The sequence below is a fragment of the Sorex araneus genome, chromosome 7, assembly GCF_027595985.1.
Source record: "Sorex araneus isolate mSorAra2 chromosome 7, mSorAra2.pri, whole genome shotgun sequence".
NCBI lineage: Eukaryota > Metazoa > Chordata > Mammalia > Eulipotyphla > Soricidae > Sorex > Sorex araneus.
The window spans coordinates 55,939,939-55,959,578 of NC_073308.1; the positions used below are offsets into that span (position 1 = coordinate 55,939,939).

Genomic DNA, 19,640 nt, shown 5'->3' on the forward strand with positions numbered 1-19,640 from the left:
TTGTATATGATATCCTTCCTTGACCTTGCTGCTTGCAGTATTGTGTCTCTATCCATGGCATCCATCATTCTGACTATGATATGCCTTGGGGATTTTTTATCTGGGTCCCTTTTAGCTGGCACCCTTCGGACTCCTTGGATCTGGATGTCCTCATTCTCTAGCTCTGGGAATTTCTTAGCAATGATGTCTTTAATTGTGTTTTTTCATTGGTATTGGTTCCCTGTGGTTCTGGTACTCCAATGATTCTTATGTTGTTTCTCTTGAGGTCATCCCCTAGGACTCTAATTCACTCTAGAGCCATTTTGAGGTCTTTTGCCATTATTTGTTGTTGCCTATATGCTTTCTGCAGCTCATCTTCAAGCTCACTGATTCTTTCTTTGGCTGTCGTCATTCTACTGGTGAGGGCTCCTACTGAGTTTTTTATTTCATCTACCAATTCTTTTAATTGTGTCACTTTTGTTCATAGCTTTGAAATTTCTGCTCTCATTTCTTCCTGGATTATGTTGGTGGACCGTTCCAATGCTGCATCCATATTCTCCCTTAATTTATTGGATGTTCGTTCCATAGTTGCTTTGAGTTCATCAACCATCTTCATGATTTCCTCTCTGAATTCTTTATCTGAGAGGAGGTTGTATTTCTGGGAAGTCGCTGCTGGGTTTGCTGAGATCCTCCCTTCCATCTCTCCAGGTGGTGGGTATTTTCACTGTTTATTCATGTTGTTATGGGCTTTACTATCAGGCGCTCTCCTTAGCTTGAGATGGGCCTCAACAGAAGACAACGTGGAGCTATGATCTTTTTACAAAGGACTTTATGTGCAGATTGATGTGTTCACTGACAGTTTTTGTGAAATTAGGATAGGCTAGGTTAGTTGACTATTAACATATAGTGGCTATGACCAGGGTATTCTTCGGAGGAATAGATTCTATCAATTGTGGCCAAAGCACAATGCATGGAGCGGGAAAAATAACTCCAGAAGGAGGCCACGCCCCTTTTTGAGGCCATGCCCCCTGACATGTAGACACGCCCCTAACAACCTGGTAAAGAGGGAGGGGTCAGGGCCGACGCGGGGTGACTGAGAGGCGCGAGACGTGTCTGGGGGCTTCAGGCCCCAGACTGAGGCTGATATGCCAGAGTTTCTTTATCCATTTGTCTGTTTTCCAGCACTCAGGTTGTTTCCAGATCCTGGCTATTGTGAGTAGTCCTGCAAGGAACATAGGAGTGCAGATGGTGTTTCTGCTGTGTGGTTTTTTCCCCCAGAGTATCTTCCCAAAAGTGGTATTTCTGGATCAAATAGGAGCTCAATTTCAAGTTTTTTGAGGAATGTCCATATTGTTTTCCAAAAAGGCTGAAACAGTCAACATTTTCACCAACAAGAACTAGAGTCACTTCTCCCCACATCTGATCCAGCCCTGGCAGTTCTCCTCTTTAATGTGTCCCATTCTTTCTGGGGTGAGCTATCTCGTTGTTTTGATTTGCATCTCCTTGATGATTAGTGATGAGGAGCATTTTTTCATGTGCCTTTTGGCCATTCAAACTTCTTCTTTGAGGAAAGAAGTTTCTGTTCATTTTTTCCTCCCTATTTTTTGATGTGGTGGGATACTTTATTCTTATAAAGCTGTACCAGTGTCTTGTATATCTTTGATATTAACACCTCATCAGATGGACATTGAGTGAATAACCTTTAACATTTTGTAGGCTCTTTGTGTGTTTTAATCACTGTTTCTTTTGAGGCACAGAAGCTTCTGAGTTTATTGTAGCCCATTTACTTATCTTTGCTTCCATTTGCTTGGTCAGTGGTGTTTCATTTTTGAAGATGCCTGATGTTGGAATATAGCTCTAAATATTTTAGGCCTGACTTTGATTTGTCCTTTCTCCCTTGCCACAGAGTTTCGGTTTATCTGGTAATAATCTCTAAACAATTCTAGACTACATTGGTATGTCCTGCTCCCCTTGCCACTAGGAGCTTAGGTATATCAGTCACGCCCATCAAGGTGCTCCCGAGTCACTCCCATTTCTTTGTTTATCTGTTATCACTTCTATGCTCCCTTCCCCAACCAGTTATTCAGTCCTTCCCCTAATCAAACTCTGTTAATCTGTAAGGTCAGATCTTGCTAGGACAGTGAGCTTGTATCCTAAGTTAATATTGTCTTTGTCCTCTCTTATGTCTTTTGAATCGTTTACTTTAAAACAATATCCCTTTTGTATGGACAAAGAAAGACATTTGTTAATATGCTTTGGTAACATGGGATTTAATTGGCTTCAAATATTATTCATTCCTGGGCATCTTCTTTCTCGATTTAAGCCTCAGCTGCCCTTACTTCCTAGCACCCCCAAAAGCAAGGTCCTGACGAGGGACGGGACGGACCCAGGGGAAGCGGTGAGTTATGTGCTACCCTGGCATCGAGATAGGCCTGGCCAAAGCGCCTAATGCTTAACTATATGTTAAGAACTTGGTCATGGACATGTCATGTCATGATCCAAAAGCAACGAGGAGACTAGGACCCTGCTAAGGCTAGGAAAGACTAATATGGCCTGAGCACTGTAGTCTGAGATCGAGGTGACCCCAGGAGAGCAATTCTATAAGCTTAATGCATTTCTTGCTATGTCCATATAAAATGATTTATAATATGAATACTTATATGTTAGTTGGACAAGGAGAGGAGAAACACACCCATGGGATTCTGCTCTTGGGCAGGTGTCCTGCTGAAAGAGATTCTGTTCTAGTGGAAGCATCCCCTAAGGGATAGAACTTTACCCCCTATTGATTCTAACCACACCTATGTGTAAGCCCTGGCCCCTGATGCGGGGGGGCGGGGGGGGGATTTAAGATGGCTGTATGAGGGGGTTCGGGGAAGAGGCAGAGAGAGAGATGGGAGTGTAAAGAGAGGAGACTGGAATAAACTTCGATTGAGACCAACCAGCCTGGCTCTGTTCCTTCCTTCGCCTGCCTCATCATCGCCATCAACCTCCCCAGCTTGGGGAAGCGGCTGGAGACGACCAAACACGGGAGGCGGGAGAAACAGCGCCGCTGCCCTGTGCCCTGTGCCCGGTGCGGTGAGGTGCTCTCCCCTTTTCTTTTCTTTTTTGTGTTTTTACACACCTTTAGCTTCAATATCATGGAGGGTTTTGCTTACAGTTTCTTCCATGTATGTTATGTATGGATTCGGGTCTGATGTTGAGATATTTTGTCCATTTTTATTTGACTTTTGTGCATGATATTCCATGATATTTCATAGAAGTCTGAGTCTTTTTATTTTTATTTTTTTTTTGCACGTAGCTGGTTAAGTTTTGCCAGCACCATTTATTAAAGAGATTTTCTTGCTCTGCTTCATATTTCTCGCTCCCTTATCAAAGATTAAGTGATCATATATTTGTGATCATAAATTTGTCAGGACATTAAACTCTATGTTATCGATCTGTGAGTCTGTTTCTATTCCAATACCAAAATGTTTTAATTACTATCACTTTGTAAACAGTTTGAAGTTCGGGAAGGTGATGCCTCCCATCCACTTTTTTCCTAGGATTGCTTTAGTTGTTTGTGGGGCTTTATTGTTAGATATGAGTTTCAGAAGTGTTTATATTAGTCAATTCTTTGAAAACTATCATGGGTATCCGTATAGGGAATCTGTATTATTCTTTGAGGAGTATTGTCATTTTGACAATGTTAATTCTCTAAACTCATGAGCAAGGGATGTGTTGCCATTTCCTTGTGTCCTCTTTTATTTTCTTAGGTAGCATTTTGTAGTCTTCTTTGTACAGGTCCTTCACCTCCTTGATTCTGAGGTACTTGATTTTCTGAGGCGTGGTAGTAAAAAGGATTGTTTTTTATATTTATTTATTTTTAATTTTATTGAATCACCTTGAGATACTTTCAGGCTTTCATGTTTGGGTTACACTCACACAATGATCAAACACCCATCCCTCCACCAGTGCACATTCCCCACCACCAATATCCCCGGTATACCCCCCCTTTCTCACCCTCCCCTGCCTCCATGGCAGACAGTATTCCCCATACTCTCTCTCTACTTTTGTGCATTATGGCTTGCAACACAGACACTGAGAGGTCATCATGTTCGGTCCATTATCTAAAAGGATTGTTTTTAATATCACTTTCTTCTCTTTCATTATTTTCCTATAGGGGAGTCATGGACTTTAGGGTATTGATTTTGTAGCTTGCCACTTTACTATACATAATCTATTGTTTCTAGCAACTGTTTTCTAGAGGCTTTAGGGTTCTCTAAGTACATTAATAGAATTTTAACAATATATATGCCCTTAGTTCGTTCTCATATAAATAATATTTTTATTTCCCCATACAATGAATTAACACATGAATTTCTATGCCCACCCAAAATTAGTCTTTAAATGTTTGTAGCTTTTGCCATTTTTTTCTATATTTTCTGGAGAGAGATAAATATTAATATGAATTCTTTTCAAATCAATGTGTAACAAAACATTTAAGTCATTCTTTATTTAACTTTTAAACTTATGTTAATTTTTGTTTTGCTTAGTGTTTGTGTCCTTCTGTGTCCCCAAAGAAAGATTTGGGATTCTTGTGTGCATTTAAGAAATCTGTTTTGCTGGGGGACTGGGTAATAGTATAGGGGTTAAGGCACTGTGCTTACATGCAGCTGTCCCTCATTTAATCTTCAACACCATATGGTTTCTGACCTCCACCATGAAGGACCCCCCCAAAACAGAGTCAGCAAAATCCCCCATGCACCACTCAAAGCTACCCCTCCCAAAATAAACACATCTCTCTTTTGTGGAATAATAATAATTATTGTATTTTAAATATATATTTTGCTTGTATTCTGTGTATCATTTTTTACAACCTGTTAGCTGCGCTGCGACATAAATATTGAACACCATCAGCTATCTTACCTATTTCTGCTTCTGATACTAATTCAAAATTGTTACATGCTGGTGCCCTCTAGTATACTTTTGAAATATGGTCAATAATGTTGCTGTATAAAATATTACAAAAGTTTTTTCCTTGAAGCACTTTTGTGTGTGATTCAGCAGGTCAATAAGCCGTTGGAAATATGGTCTAGCGTGGGCCACAAGACTGACACATTTGCCTTAATGAGCTCTGAAAATGCATGCAGCAAGCTAGCAATTCTTAAAGCAAATTAGATAAGTAGGGAATCAATGAAGAGCTTTTATATTACCTTGATTTTGTAATGTTACACAGAAAATTCCCTATCTGGTTGCTCTGTATCAAATGTGTGTGCAAATTGTTACAACATGCCAGTCGATCAAAAACTTACATTTGGTAGATTGGGAACCCCTGTAAAGGCGATTAGAGGCTGCTCCAAAAGCCTCCATCCCTCTCGGAGAGCCCAGGCATGGCAGAGCCTGGCAAGCTACCCATGGCGTACCCATGGCCAAAAGCAGTAACAATGACGGTCCTCATTCCCCTGACCCTGAAAGAGACCCCAAAACCCCATTGAGCTACACTAGCATGCGACAGGGACAAATGGAGACATGACTGGCGTCCGCCACTCGAGCAAATCGTTAAACAATGGGATGACAGTGTCACAGTGATTATTTAGCAATGAGTGCAAGGAACAAGTATTGTTTTTGTAAACAACTAAGAAAAAATGATAAAAACAAACTGAAGTTTAAAATTGGTAATGTCTTCAGTCAGTAACCTTGAATCATTTACAAGTACAGTTTAAGTTTAGGAACTAAGCAAAAATAGATACTGCAAATCTATATTGTAACTCAACCAGTTTTCGTATTTATTAAATGTTTCTTTGCATTCAGTTATGGACTATATTTTACTAGTTTAGTCTTTTCAACTTTACTTCATTAATTTCTAACAAATAATCTGAAAACTTAATATCTGTTATTTTAGTTATTATTTGTATGGTAAATGAATTGTTAATAGAAGCTAGGAGTAGATTTTTTTTTTTTTGCTTCTTTTGGGTCACACCCGGCAATGTACAGGGGTCACTCCTGGCTCTGCACTCAGGAATTACCCCTGGCCGTGCTCAGGGAACCGTATGGGATGCTGGGAATCGAACCTGGGTCGGCCACGTGCAAGGCAAATGCCCTCCCCACTGTGTGTTATCGCTCCAGTTCCTTCAGGGTTTTTTTTTTTTTTATGAGTAAATTTTTTAAAGGAACACTCTCAGAGAGGAGAAGCACCTGCCGCAGAAGCAGCAGGGGGTGGAGGGGAGAGGGCGATGGGAGGGAACCTGGGGGGACACTGTGCTGGGAAATGTACACTGATGGAGGGGTGGGAGTTGGAAAACTGTATGACTGAAATTCAATCACGAACAGCTTTGTCAGGGTCTATCTCATAGTGATTCAATAAAAAAAATAATAAAGAAAGAAACACTTTCAATAGATTATACATTGATACATTGATGCACTGGTTATCATTCATATTAGCCCACTGTGAATCAGTTTAACTCATTTTCATGGTATCTTGCTTCACAGAATTATTAGTTTAATTTTTTTGGGGGGGTCACACCCGGTGATGCTCAGGGGTTACTCCTGGCTTTGTACTCAGGAATTACTCCTGGCTGTGCTTGGGGGACCATATGGGATGCTGGGAATTGAACCTGGGTCAGCGCGTGCAAGGCAAACACCCTACACGCTGACTATCACTCCATCCCCAAGTTTAATTTTTTTCTTTTTTTAGTCGGATGGCGGTGGAAGCTGTGATTGTGCTTTCACACACCAGCAGACCCCAACTGTAATTTAAGTTTTATCATCACATCTAAGGCTTTTAAATATAAATATCTTCTGAATGCCATATATGTTTTATCTCGGATTTAAATCAAGAAAACATTTTCTGTGATACAAAATTCACCCTTCTGTCATATAGTAAAGTCGAATATTTATCAAAATGCATGCAACTAACAATATAGTCACTAACAGAATAAAACAGAAAAAACTATTATGTGTGTATATACGTATATGTCAATCAATATAAAGGGTTGTCCTTTGCTGAATTTTTTTTTACTCTATAATCTGATTGTGAAATCCAAGGTGTTTGGGGATTAAATGAGATTAAATAAAACCTAAAACTGGGGGAACCATAGAGATAGTACAGGCAGTAGGGCATTTGTCTTCATGTAGCCTACCTTGGTTAGATTCCCAGTACTTCATAGGGTACCCCAAGCCCACCAGGAGTGACCCTGGCGAACGGAGCCAGGAGTAAACCCTGAGTACAGAAAGGTGTGGCCAAAGTCACACAGGGGTTGGAGGGCAAAGGTGCAAAGCTAAAAAGACAGGAAATGCCTCTTAGACCCAGGTACATTATCATGACTTGTGAAATGTACCTCAAGAATGTTCTAAATAGCTCTCGTGCTCTAAATTTAGAAAGGGCCTGCACCTGGTATGCCAGTTACCTGAATTCAGATCAGTAAGGGCATCTGGGAGTCTTGAATTGACCTGCAAAACACCAGTGGTGGCATTGTTGACTAAATTTAAATATGAGGGGCTGGAGCCCTAGCATCAGCGGGTAGGGGGTTTGCCTTGCACGCGGCCAACCCAGATTTGATTCCCAGCATCCTATATGGTCCCCTTAGCACATGAGCCAGGAGTAACCCCTGAGATTCGCTGGGTGTGACCCAAAAAGCAAAAAAAAAAAAAAATTAAATGTGAATGCTGGTAGGTGGGAAGTTGCCCTATAGCAGCTGTCCATGTTGACTCCTCTATGAATTTGCAGCCTCACAACTTTCCTTTCCTGCATTTTCCTTTCCTTTTCTGCCATTTCTTCACTTCCATTTCCTGCCTCCTTCCAGGAAGCCACTCTCATTGTCCTCTCAAAAACTGCCCACAGCAGAGCAAGGTTTGACCACGAAGTGAAAGGAAAGTTGAGGAGTGATTTTGCTTTTAAGCCTTGCAGGATGTTTTGAATTATCACTTTATGTTTCTAAATGACATCTCTCCTCCGTGCCCCCACCAACGCTTAGGAACTGGGCACTAATCCATCAATCTTATCTCTGTAGCCTTGATTGAAAGCCTCAGGGAAACAGGTTTGCCTTTTTGAGAACAGACTTAAAAGTTCTTGTGGCATTTGCTCAGGGGCAAGTGTCCCTGCAATCCCCAATCCTGGATCATCTTTCTTCCTTTTCTTTTTTTTTTTTTGGACCAGAGATGAACTTCATAATTAGCATTCTTGTTCCCTCAAAGAGGCAAAGAAGTTGCTGATTGCCAAGCCACCAATTTAATATAGAACCTGAACAGCCACTGGCCACCATGGTTTCTTCACTTTGTTAGAATAAAAATGATCTGAATCACAGTTCCTTAGCCAACTATCAGCTTTCTCCACTGAGCTTTGTTAACTGAGTGCCCAGAGCAATGCCAGGAACAAAGTAGCTGCTCATTTATATTTTTAAGTAATTCAGACAATTCCCAGGAGTTGTTTAAAACTTTTAAAACTTTTGTGGGGCTTCACTTGCTTGTTATTTACACTCTTAACCTATTTTGCTCTTGTCCGGAGTCATGATTCACAATCTAGGAAACTGGAGCTTCACAAATAATGAGACTCCTGGTCTTGATCTATTTCTAAGCTATATTAGCTATATTCCAAGGAGCATTCTCATCATACTTAAGAAATTGGATTGGGTTTATTCTTTGATTTGTTCATCGCTTCTCGGCCTTTTGGCTAAGATCAAGTGTAGTATTCTTTGATTTGTTCATTTGTTTGTTCAGTTGGTTGTTTGGTTGGTTTTGGTGGAGAGTAGAATATCCACAGTAAAGAAATTAGTCCACATTTTCATATTATTGCTATTAGGATATATAATCACCCCATCGGCTTTTAATGTTTCACCCAAAGAATGTCATGCATCTGTTTATACACAGGAAAAATATATGAAAAAAAACTTTAAGTTTAATTGCATATTTTATTTCTGGAAAAATTACAGAAAAATGTACCTTAATATTTGCATTTTATAAGCAAGTATGATACAACAAGACCTTCTTGGGGAGTCTGAATGGAGTCTTGATCCCAGTCAACTTTTAAGATTGTGGTGGTTCTGTTTGCCATGTGTTTATAGTGGTAAAGTGTTAATACATTAGTTAAAATTCTTACAGACAGTTTTTGCCACACATATATCCATTAAAAATTATGTTCATCTTTGTAGGCTGATTTAACCACTCTTTCAGAATGACAGAGCACATAGCTAGGTAAGGGTTTGTTTATTATTTTGAATCGAGTTTTGCTGATCTAAAGCCTAAAGATCTTTCAATGCTATATGTATTTAAAACACAGGTTGTTTCTTTGTAATATTATAATCTTAATATATTTTTCTTAATCCATCAGAATCCATCAGAACCTGAAAATAAAACATAAGAAAGCATTAGTATTAGAAATTTATCTGAAATTATATTTAGCTGTGTGTACCCTTAAAATCATACTAAATTTATTACATAAAATTTTAGCATATAATTCCACTTTTTTTATAAATATAGAATTATCTCTATGCATGTATTACTTAGTTATACCCCATTAATAAATAATAGAGAAAGTTTCTTGCATCTTGATGCCAAATGATATACATTAAACTTTTATGGTTGTGCATAAGGAGTTAATAATGTCTTTGATTTTTTTTTTCTTCTTGCTAAAAGAAAGAGGGAAAAAAGGCCTGGTAGATTAGCAGTGAGAGATTGTTTGGGGAGAAATGAAGCAAAACTGAAATAAAACAGTGCAAGCTTCTTTCTGTTTGGAGGCCACACACACTGAGAGCCAGCACACGTTTCATGAAGAGCTCTTAGAAAGAAAAGAAATTTCTTGTTTAATTTTTCAGTAATTTATAATAGAGTATGTATGTTTTACTCTGTGTCCTGTAGAATAAGCAACATTATTTTAAAATGTTAAAAAAAAATACAAAGACTGGGGAATAGAATTTTCTTATAGCCTTCAAAGTCCGTTTGCAGATTTTATTTTCAAAAACTAAGTCAGACTTATTGTGAAAGTGTGAATTTTTATGAAATACTTCATCCATCCATACTTGTTTTGAAGAGCAAATATACAGACTCAAATTTGAATGTTTATTGGTTTAATTTCTTATACACAAAACTAATCCTGAGTATAATGCTATTTGTTATATGTATATTTAATTGGTAATTTTATAGGATGATTAAACTACCATTTTTTTAAATTTGGGGGTTATTATGAATCTAGAGAATTTTTATTCAATATTTCTGATCAGAAGTAATATCAATGGTTTCCACAATTTATTTACTCCACATATTCCATTTAATGAATGGATCTATTTTGATGCAAAGATAGGAATAGTGTTAGCGCCTATACCATTGAACCCCTGTATTTTATCCCCCCCATCTTTTGTTTTATTGTCAGCAAAGTGTGGAGCTATGAATGAAAACTCCTTTAATACAAAACAGTTTCCCTCAGTGAAACTTGCCTTCTTTTAAATTGCTCCCAGATATGTTGCATTGTTTTTATTGTTACTTTTTCCTTTTTAATGTGTCTAATCAGTGATACTCGTACAGAGAACATAGACTTTAGACCTGTCCCTAAAAGTATATTTAGAAACTTTAAAGATACTAGAAAGTAGTAGGTATTGGGGTATCCACTTCATCACCCCAACTCTTGCCCTCAGAGCCACTTTGTCAGTGACTTGTTCCCAGAGAAGTCGTGTGAGTGCACAATGTAGAAGGGTGTACGGTTTCTGAGGGGAAGGCTTAGGACACTTGATGCCTGAGGTGCCATTAAGGAATGCATGACTGATTGCCAAAGTAGTTATTAATTATGCAGGATACAGAGAACAAAGCAGCTCAGTGAATATTGCAGTTGGAAGGGGGGAGGGAGGGTATGTTTTCCATTCCTTCTGGCATATGCCAATAGGTTATTTCACTGCTCATGTCATGTAAAGAAAAGTCTTAACTTAAGGCCAAATTTGCTTCTCTGTTCGAGTTAAGAAAATTCCATCCCGCTCTCAGCCAGCCATCAGTTCATTGACTCGCATTCTTAGGGGAAAAAAGAAGGCAGTATGAGAAGGAACTCAGTTCTATTTTTAATTTTCGTATTCTTAACACGCCATAGCATTTCCGTACTACTATAGTAAACTGATTTTCATCAGTAAAAATCTAAATTTAAGCATGTCAAAAGATTTGGTGGAGGGACCTGGGCCACACCCAGCACTGCTCAGGGCTTCTGACACTATGCTCGGGGGTCACTCCTGGCACTGCTTGGGGGTCAGATATAGTGCTGGGAATCAAACTGGGTTCAACTGTATGGAAGGCAAACACCTTGACTTCTATCTCTCCGTTCTTCTAAAGAGTATGTATATTTTACAGTAAGAGAGCAAGAGAAAAATTCATTATTTGATATTTTTGTGGATAGAATGGAAGAAGCATTTCAATTATGCTATATCTATATGAGTATCACTGTCATCACTGTCATCCCATTGCTCGTCGATTTGCTCAAGCGGGCACCAGTAATGTCTCCATGTGAGACTTCTTGTTACTGTTTTTGGCATATCAGTACATCACGGGTAGCTTGCCAGGCTCTGCCATGCAGTCGAGATACTCTAGGTAGCTTGCTGGGCTCTCCGAGAGGGACGGAGGAATCGAACTCAGGTCGGCCGCGTGCGAGGCAAGCACCCTACCCGCTGTGCTATTGCTCCAGGCCCTATATGAGTATAAGATAGTTTACTTTTGCTTTTGTTTTAGGAAATGTGGCGATGTTCAGGGCTTTTTCCTGATTCTGAGCTAACAGATCTCTTCTGATGGGCTCCAGGGTCTATATGGGGGTGCCGAGTATTGATCCTGGGTTGGCCGTGTGCAAGAAAAGCATCTTACCCTCCATAGTATCTCTCCAAGCTTGAGTCTGAAGTAGTTTTTGCGTGATAAGATTTTGTAAATCAAATGTACTTGTATATTCAGGAGTCTTTTTTTTTTCTTTTTGGGTCACACCCAGCGATGCTCAGGGGTTACTCCTGGCTTTGCACTCAGGAATTGCTCCTGGCAGTGCTTGGGGGACCATATGGGATGCCGGGGATCGAACCTAGGTCGGCCGAGTGCAAGGCAAACGCCCTACCCGCTGTGCTATCGCTCCGGCCCCAACATATTCAGTAGTCTTGAGGTAACTGTCTTATTACATCAAGGCCATTGTGTAATCACTGTGATTCTTTCCAAAGGACTATTTAATATACTTTACTAATCAATCAACTTCTGTCTCACAGATACAGTATGCTTTTTCCCATGGAGAACATGGTATCTTATATTTCTACTGATTCCTTTTGTCCAGTAAATTTCTTGCTATCTAAGAAGGAATTTCACAGATGGCATAATTTGTAGTTAGACAGAAAAAAACATCATTTTAAACAGACAAGGTTCTGATTAAAAAGATTTTAGACATCGAATGCCTGAAAATCGGTTGATTTATATTTTATATATAAAGTCATAAATATTAAAAAGTTCAGGATTGGGGCTGGAGCAGTAGCACAGTGGGTAGGGTGTTTGCCTTGCATGCAGCCAACCTGGATTCGATTCCCAGCATCCCATATGGTCCCCTGAGCACCACCAGGAGTAATTCCTGAGTGCAGAGCCAGGAGTAACCCCTGTGCATCGCCAGGTGTGATTCAAAAAGCAAAAAAAAAGAAAAAAGTGTGAGGCCCAGCACCATGCATCCACCCAATCACCACCACTGGAAGTAACCCCTAAGCACACTTTCAGGAGTAACCCCTAAGTACTGCACATGTCACTTAACCCCCAACCTCTTTTCTTAAGATGTAAAAAGCTAATCTATTTGTCAGAATCTCAAGTTTATAAAGGGAGTGTTTTGCTATAAGTAAGTGGAGTTTTTTGCTATAAGTAAGTGGAATTTAACATGATTAAATAAGTATTTTGTCTTCAATAACCCCATCCATTTCCTATCTTTTAATAGTCTTTAAAGAACATTTGTTGAAGTGTTTTGCTATAAAAATTTTTGAAAGCTTATGTGAAATTTCCCTGGGTTTCTATGAACTTACCTTATTTGGGAGAAAAAAAATCTATACACAAATATAAGTACAAGATTGAAATAAGTGTTGCATAAGTGCTGTGGACTAGTTTTTTTTTTTTTTTTTTTTTTTTTAAGGAACATAGGCAAGTATTGAGATCATCTGCCTCAGCTCAGTTTTTAAGCAAACAGGCAAACAAATAAAATTGATACTCTGGTATCAATCGATTACAAATGCACTGTCAAATATGTTATTAAAATTTCTTCAACAGATTTTACCATGCACACGATCAGACTTAGACTCAGATTCTTGGGACTTGAGTGATAGCACAGCGGGTAGGGCCTTCGCCTTGCATGCAGCCGACCCGGATTCAACTCCCAACATCCCATATGGTCCCCTGAGCACCGCCAGGAGTAATTCCTGAGTGCAAAGCCAGGAGTAATCCCTGTGCATCGCCAGGGTGAGTCAAAAAGCCCCCCCCCCAAAAAAATTCTGATTCTTTTGGAATGAGTGGTGACTTGCTGTGCTTCTATCAAACCTCATTTGAGATTCTGATTCAAGAAGTTCTTATATTAAATTTGTGAGACAAATTACTCTAGACTATAAACTGAGGAGGACCCTGGCAGTTTGACTACAAGATGTTCGAGGAATATTCTTTGTATTCAAACAAACATGAATATTTTATGAAACACTGAAAATGCTGTATGCATGTTTAATAGCTTCCATACATATGTGGTCCCTGTTGTTCAGAGTTGCAAAAGGACTGGTATTTTCTCCCAAAATTAGATGATAGATTTTCGTTGGATTACTTTCATTTATTTGATCAGCTCTTCTAAACCATCTATTTAAACCAATATCAATTTTGTCAACTCTCGGCATCTGGTACCCAGGAAGCAAGGATAAACGTGAGTTTATCACTTTATAAAAGTGAGTTTACCTTCTTTCCCAGTTCAGTGGTTGTGTGAAATCATTCACAAATGCATAATTACAGCACCAAGGTGTGATTCTCTATAACACATTCCTTCTACATTATGATAAGACACATTTAGTAAAATAAGATCATTTCCTACCTCCAAGAAAGACGTTTTTCCTCTCCTTGCACTCATGTTTTACGTTTCATGTTGATAATTGTAAGAATTGTACTTGCACATCATTAGAGAAGGCAAAAGTTTCTCTTTAGTTCATTATTAGAAGAGTTAAGTCCGTATTCCCTGCCCAGAATGTTGCTCTGTGCCTTGGAGGCAAACGCCTGCATTTCTTTCAGTGAAAATCTTTCAAATCCACCCTCTAAATCATGGAAACTACCTTCCTCATTCCTTGATCCCTTTTTTTTCCTTTTGGGGTCACACCTGGCGATGCTCAGGGTTTACTCCTGGCTCTGCACTCAGGAATTACTCCTGGCGGTGCTCAGGGGACCATATGGGATTCTGGGAATCGAACCTGGGTTGGCTGTGTGCAAGGCAAACACCCTACCTGCTGTGCTATCGCTCTAGCCCCAATCCTTTGTTTTAAGATTTCTACATACACACTAGAGGATGAGGCTTTTGTTCGCTGTGAGCTTCCTGCCATTACCACAGATGTAGACACTGCAACAGCCATCCATGACTTCCTAATTTTATTAAGCTGGGGCTGAAGACATGTTTAGTATACAGCAGGTGGGACGCTTGCCTTCCATGCAGCTGAGCTGGGTTTGATCTCTGGCACCCCATTGGGGTCCCCTGCCAGGAGTGATCCCTGAAAGTAGAGCCACGCAAGAGTCAGTCCTGAGCACGGCCACATATAGTTCAAAAACAAACACAGCCCAAAAAATAAATAAATAAAAAAGAAGAAGAAGCAAAGTCATCATATGTCATATGGCGACCAGATAATCATTTCTCTCAAGTGACTGTAGCATGGTCCATGACTCCATTTCCTCTCCTGTCCTTCCTTTCTGGTTTTATTTTGCCCAGAGTTGGGCGAGTTTTCAATTCGCTTAGCATACTGCATATGTATTGCTGATTCAACTCCAAACCATTCTTCAAATTCTCTGTGTCTCCGCTCAATGGAGAAGCATTAGCCCTCGAATAATTTCATCTAGTTGAAATGTCTGCTGACGCCATAGGGTCTGCCCCAGTTTCTGCTGGTTTTCTCAGACCCTCTGCATAGCTGTCGTCCTGGGTTCTCCCTCCTCCTTCACTATTTTGAATTTTTCTTTTGTCTTTGTTGCATTAGATCTCTTGTTTGCAGAGTTCTTCATTTCCCTGCCTCAGTTTACAAATTTATTTGGGGAGGGATTTGAATCCTCACCCATCATGTCACTCTCACCGAGAATTTACTAGAGGAAAAAAAAATAAGAGCCAGGAATTAAATAACAGTGATCTTCCCTACTGATAATAATTTATTAGATGATTTAACACTCAAACTAAAATAAACACAACTTGTTACAATTTGGGTTGGCCATCCACACAACCATTACAGTCTGTGTGGATGTGCTGACTAGGTTTTTTTGTTGTATCATTCTGTTAATAGCCTTGCTCAGGGTCTAAAGCAGGCTGCAATTCTATGAACTGAGTGTTGAGTGGGTTCAGTCTGAGAGTCTCTAAGTTCAATAATAAAATGTGTTGAACTTCCTCCAGCCTCCCCAAGGTTTGTAGAACCCACCCAGGAGTGCACCCCAATAAACTCCTGTTTCCTTCACTTGTCTCTATCTCTGCCTGTATCAGCTGAGGTCACGGACCTATCACTCCATAGCTGCATCTGTTGAACACATACTTAGAATACTATCACTGAGTCCAGTACTACTTATATTCAGGCAATGTTTAGGGAATGCATAGGGATTGTATCAGTTTTATAACAAAGAAGGAATGTCTTCTGGCAGTGTTCAAACAGATTGGGGTGTGAGGTAGCTGGATCATTTTTACCAGTTTTCCTGTTTCTTAACCCACTGTCATTCTCACCCCAAAATGTACCTGATATCTCCAAATCCATGAGCTCGTTGGTTGTTCCTTTTGATATTTTGCCTTATACTAAATTTTGTCACATCCATGAATTCAGTGATTATGAATCCATCCTCTTTACAGTTTGTAAAATTTTTATCACTCTTGGCTCATTTGCAATTTTCTTTAGCTTGGAGGAATTGTGCATTTAAAAATGCTTTGGAATCAGTCATTTTGGGGAAAAAAGAGAAAACATCACCATAAATTTTACTTTTTTATTCCATTGTCTTGCTAAAGATTAAGTTTGCATTTGATTAGCAAAGTACTCAGACATTCTGCACAAAATAATGAGGCCTATAGTTGACTCTGGGGAATAATCCTTCATTCTCCTCCCGTGCCAGATGAAATAAACCCCTATAGAATATGCTTTTCTTGACTATGCAAATAGTATGTTTACTTTTTATTTATTTGGAAGGGAAGCTCCTAAACCTGGTCCAGGGACTCACACATGGTTTAATGCAAGGACCTGAGGATGTAATGTGGCTTGGACCAAGTCATGCCAGGAACCTCTTTGGTCACCACATTATTTTGTGGGAGCCAGCAGGACCACACCCAGCCGTGTTTGGGATCCACCATTTTGAGAGTTGTTGTTACTGTTTTTGTTTGTTTGTGTTTTTTTGGCATATCAAATACGCCACAGATAGCTTACCAGGCTCAGCCATGCGGGTGAGATACTCTCAGTAGCTTGTCTGGCACTCCGAGAGGGGCAGAGGAATCGAACCCGGGTTGGCCTTGTGCAAGGCAAACTCCCGGCCGCTGTGCTATTGCTCCTGCACCCCCTGGCCCTAGGTTCACTTTTTTTTTTTTTTAGGAGAGAAAAGAACTGATATTACTTGGTTATTTAAATATGTCCTGGATGGTTTTTTTAAAAAATATTTGTATGGAGTCTAATCATGTCTTCTAGAAAACTAATCATGCTTAATTTTCACTGTATACTTAATTATGACCAGAAAACTTTTTCTACAATCCTTACATTTGGTAAATTTCTGTTCCCATAAAAGCCAGAAATAAATGTTCAGAACTGGAGTTTTGGGGGTATGACTGTGGTGTCCCCAGCACTACCTGGGTGGCCTGATCCCCCACACCCGGAGTCCAGTCACACTGCATCCATTGTCCCTGTTGTTCAACTGTGGACCAGCCTAATGGGATGACAATTTCCACCGTCCTCTCAGACTCCCCGCACCACTGACGAGACACCCTCCCTCACCATTGGAGAATAAACAAATCTTGAGCTGTTAGTAGCTTCCCTAAGTTGCCATATTTAGGCCGTTCTTTATATTGTATCATTTTGAAATCATATAAATCTGATTTTTTTATGGGGGGCAGCTTGGACCACCCCCAGTGTTTCAGGGTTTTTTTTTTTTTTCTGGGTCTGTGCTCAGTTCTACCAGTTTTGGGGAAGCATGTGATTCTGTGGGGTCAATGTGGGGTCAATCTCATGCAAGGCATACATCTTTACTATCTCACTGGCACTTAAATGTAGCTGGTACATTCTAGAAGCTTCCATTTGTATAACCTCTGAGTCTCAGAGCAAGGCCTCTGATGCACTTTATTTTTAAAAGTATATTTTTGACCTCTGTTAGAAATGAAGTGCTTCATGATATCCTCGGAAATATTTCAATCAGGAAAAAAAAGAGTGAACATATTGAAAGAAGTGCTAGACTTTGTCATCAGTGTTTTTATATCATTTAATCCTCATAATGCAATAGTGTCACCATTTTCACAGATTGAAACTCAGAGAAGATGACAGACCTACTTAGATGTGAAAATATTAATTAATATTTTCCTAGTTCTATTTGAAGTCATCTTGCTTCCGTACTGCTTTGCAAGCTATAGTAGGAAGACCAATGGAGGAATAAAAGCTATTTTAAGACTTCCTGTTGGCATCTTTTTTTGTGTGATTAAAATAGCTAAGTATTTTTTTTTCTGTTGATGCATGGATACTTTAGAAGCTTTAAAAAGTTGATGAACTAAATAAACATTTCCTATCTTATTTTTGACAAAAGTGAGAGTAGTAAGCAACACAGAGTAGTTACCTTAAAAAAACAAAAACAAACAAACAAAAAAAACAGAGCCAGAGAGATAATACAGGGATTAAGGCACTTAACTTGCCCAACCAACCTTTGCACTGCATCTGGGCCCCTGAGCACCACTAGGAGTGACCCTGAGCCAGGATTTTACCCCTGACCAACACAGGGTATGTCACCTCCTAATAAAATAAAAACTAAGATCAAATATCTTCCAAAGTCTTTTTTTGTTTGTTTGTTTGCTTTTTGGGTCACACCTGGCAATGCAAAGGGTAACTCCTGGTTCTGCACTCAGGAATTACCCCTGGCGGTGCTCAGGGGACCTTATGGGATGCTGGGAATCGAACCCAGGTCGGCCTCGTGCAAGGCAAACGCCCTACCCACTGTGCTATCACTCCAGCCCCACCAAAGTCATTTTCAAAATAAACAGAATGATTTTTCAAACCAGTAATCGGCCTGTAGTCTATATTTCCATATTTCACTTTTTAGTCAACTTCATTTCTATTGAAAAATTACCCATTACTTGACATGAATATTCTAACAATTTTTCCAGTTCCCTGTTTGTTTCAGAATTATCACTGGGGAGGGGGAGGGGACTTTGAATGCTCGAATTTTATTCAAAGCAACAGCAGAAATAAACAAAGCAAAGCATAATAAGGAAAACTTAATTGGAGGTCTCAGATGAAGCACATCCCTTTTTGTTTGTTTTAGATTTTTTGGCCACACCCAGCAGTGTGTTCAGGGCTTTCTCCTGGCTCTGTGCTTAGGGATTACTCCACATGACTCAAGGCACCTTATGTGGTACAGGGAATCAAACCCAGGTTGACTGCATGCAATGCAGGTACTTCCTCTCCAGCACCCGTTTCTAATGTACCACTCTAGGATGCAAATAACTCAGAGCATCTTGGGTTTGAGATGATGTAGTTTATAAACAGTGTCTGAAATGTACTAAGGAGTCAATAATATTTAAAATGAAAGGAAGATCAGGTACAATTCAGAGAACCCTGAAGGACCGTAGATACAAGGGCCAGGGGGATTGCCCCATAGCTGGAAGACTGCTTCATGAGCATAGGGGAGAAGGCAGATGGAATAGAGAAGGGATCACTAAGAAAATGATGGCTAGAGGAACCAGTTGGGATGGGAGATGCATGCCGAAAGTAGATCATGGACCAAACATGATGACCTCTCAGTGTCTGTGTTGCAAGCTATAATTTTCAAAAGTAGAGAGAGAGTATGGGGAATATTGTCTGCCATGGAGGCAGGGGGAGGGTGGGAAAGGGGGGGTATACCGGGGATATTGATGGTGGGGAATGTGCACTGGTGGAGGGATGGGTGTTGATCATTATGAGATTGTAACCCAAACATGAAAGCCTGTAACTATCTCACGGTGATTCAATAAAAAAGAAATTAAAAATTAAAAAAACAAACAAAAAAACAATTCAGAGAATGAAGACAAGATTTTCTAGGCATCTATTTGTAAGGTACTGCTGTAGAGACCCCAGAAAGCTCCAGAGAGAGGAGGGAGGAAACTCCCTCCCACACCCACATATCTTATTTTCTTTTGTCATGGCCCAGGGCAAAGGTCCTGTCTCTTCCTAGGTGTTTCCACTCTAGTAAAGTGAAGCCAGCTTTTGTTTAAGTGTGAATAAAAGCCATTATGGAAATACCTGGCTAATACCTTTCCTCCTGTTTCTTTGCTGCAAGTAGTTATT

The 19,640-nt window shown here is 39.8% G+C and overlaps 1 protein-coding gene and 1 pseudogene across 1 annotated transcript in view; both read left to right on the forward strand.

The window, feature by feature from the left end:
- The window catches only part of PDGFC (platelet derived growth factor C), a 226,109-nt gene that overhangs the window by 160,533 nt on the left and 45,936 nt on the right, over window positions 1-19,640 (forward strand). The window lies entirely within an intron of this gene.
- Window positions 8,607-8,773, forward strand: LOC129406725 (U2 spliceosomal RNA; annotated as a pseudogene).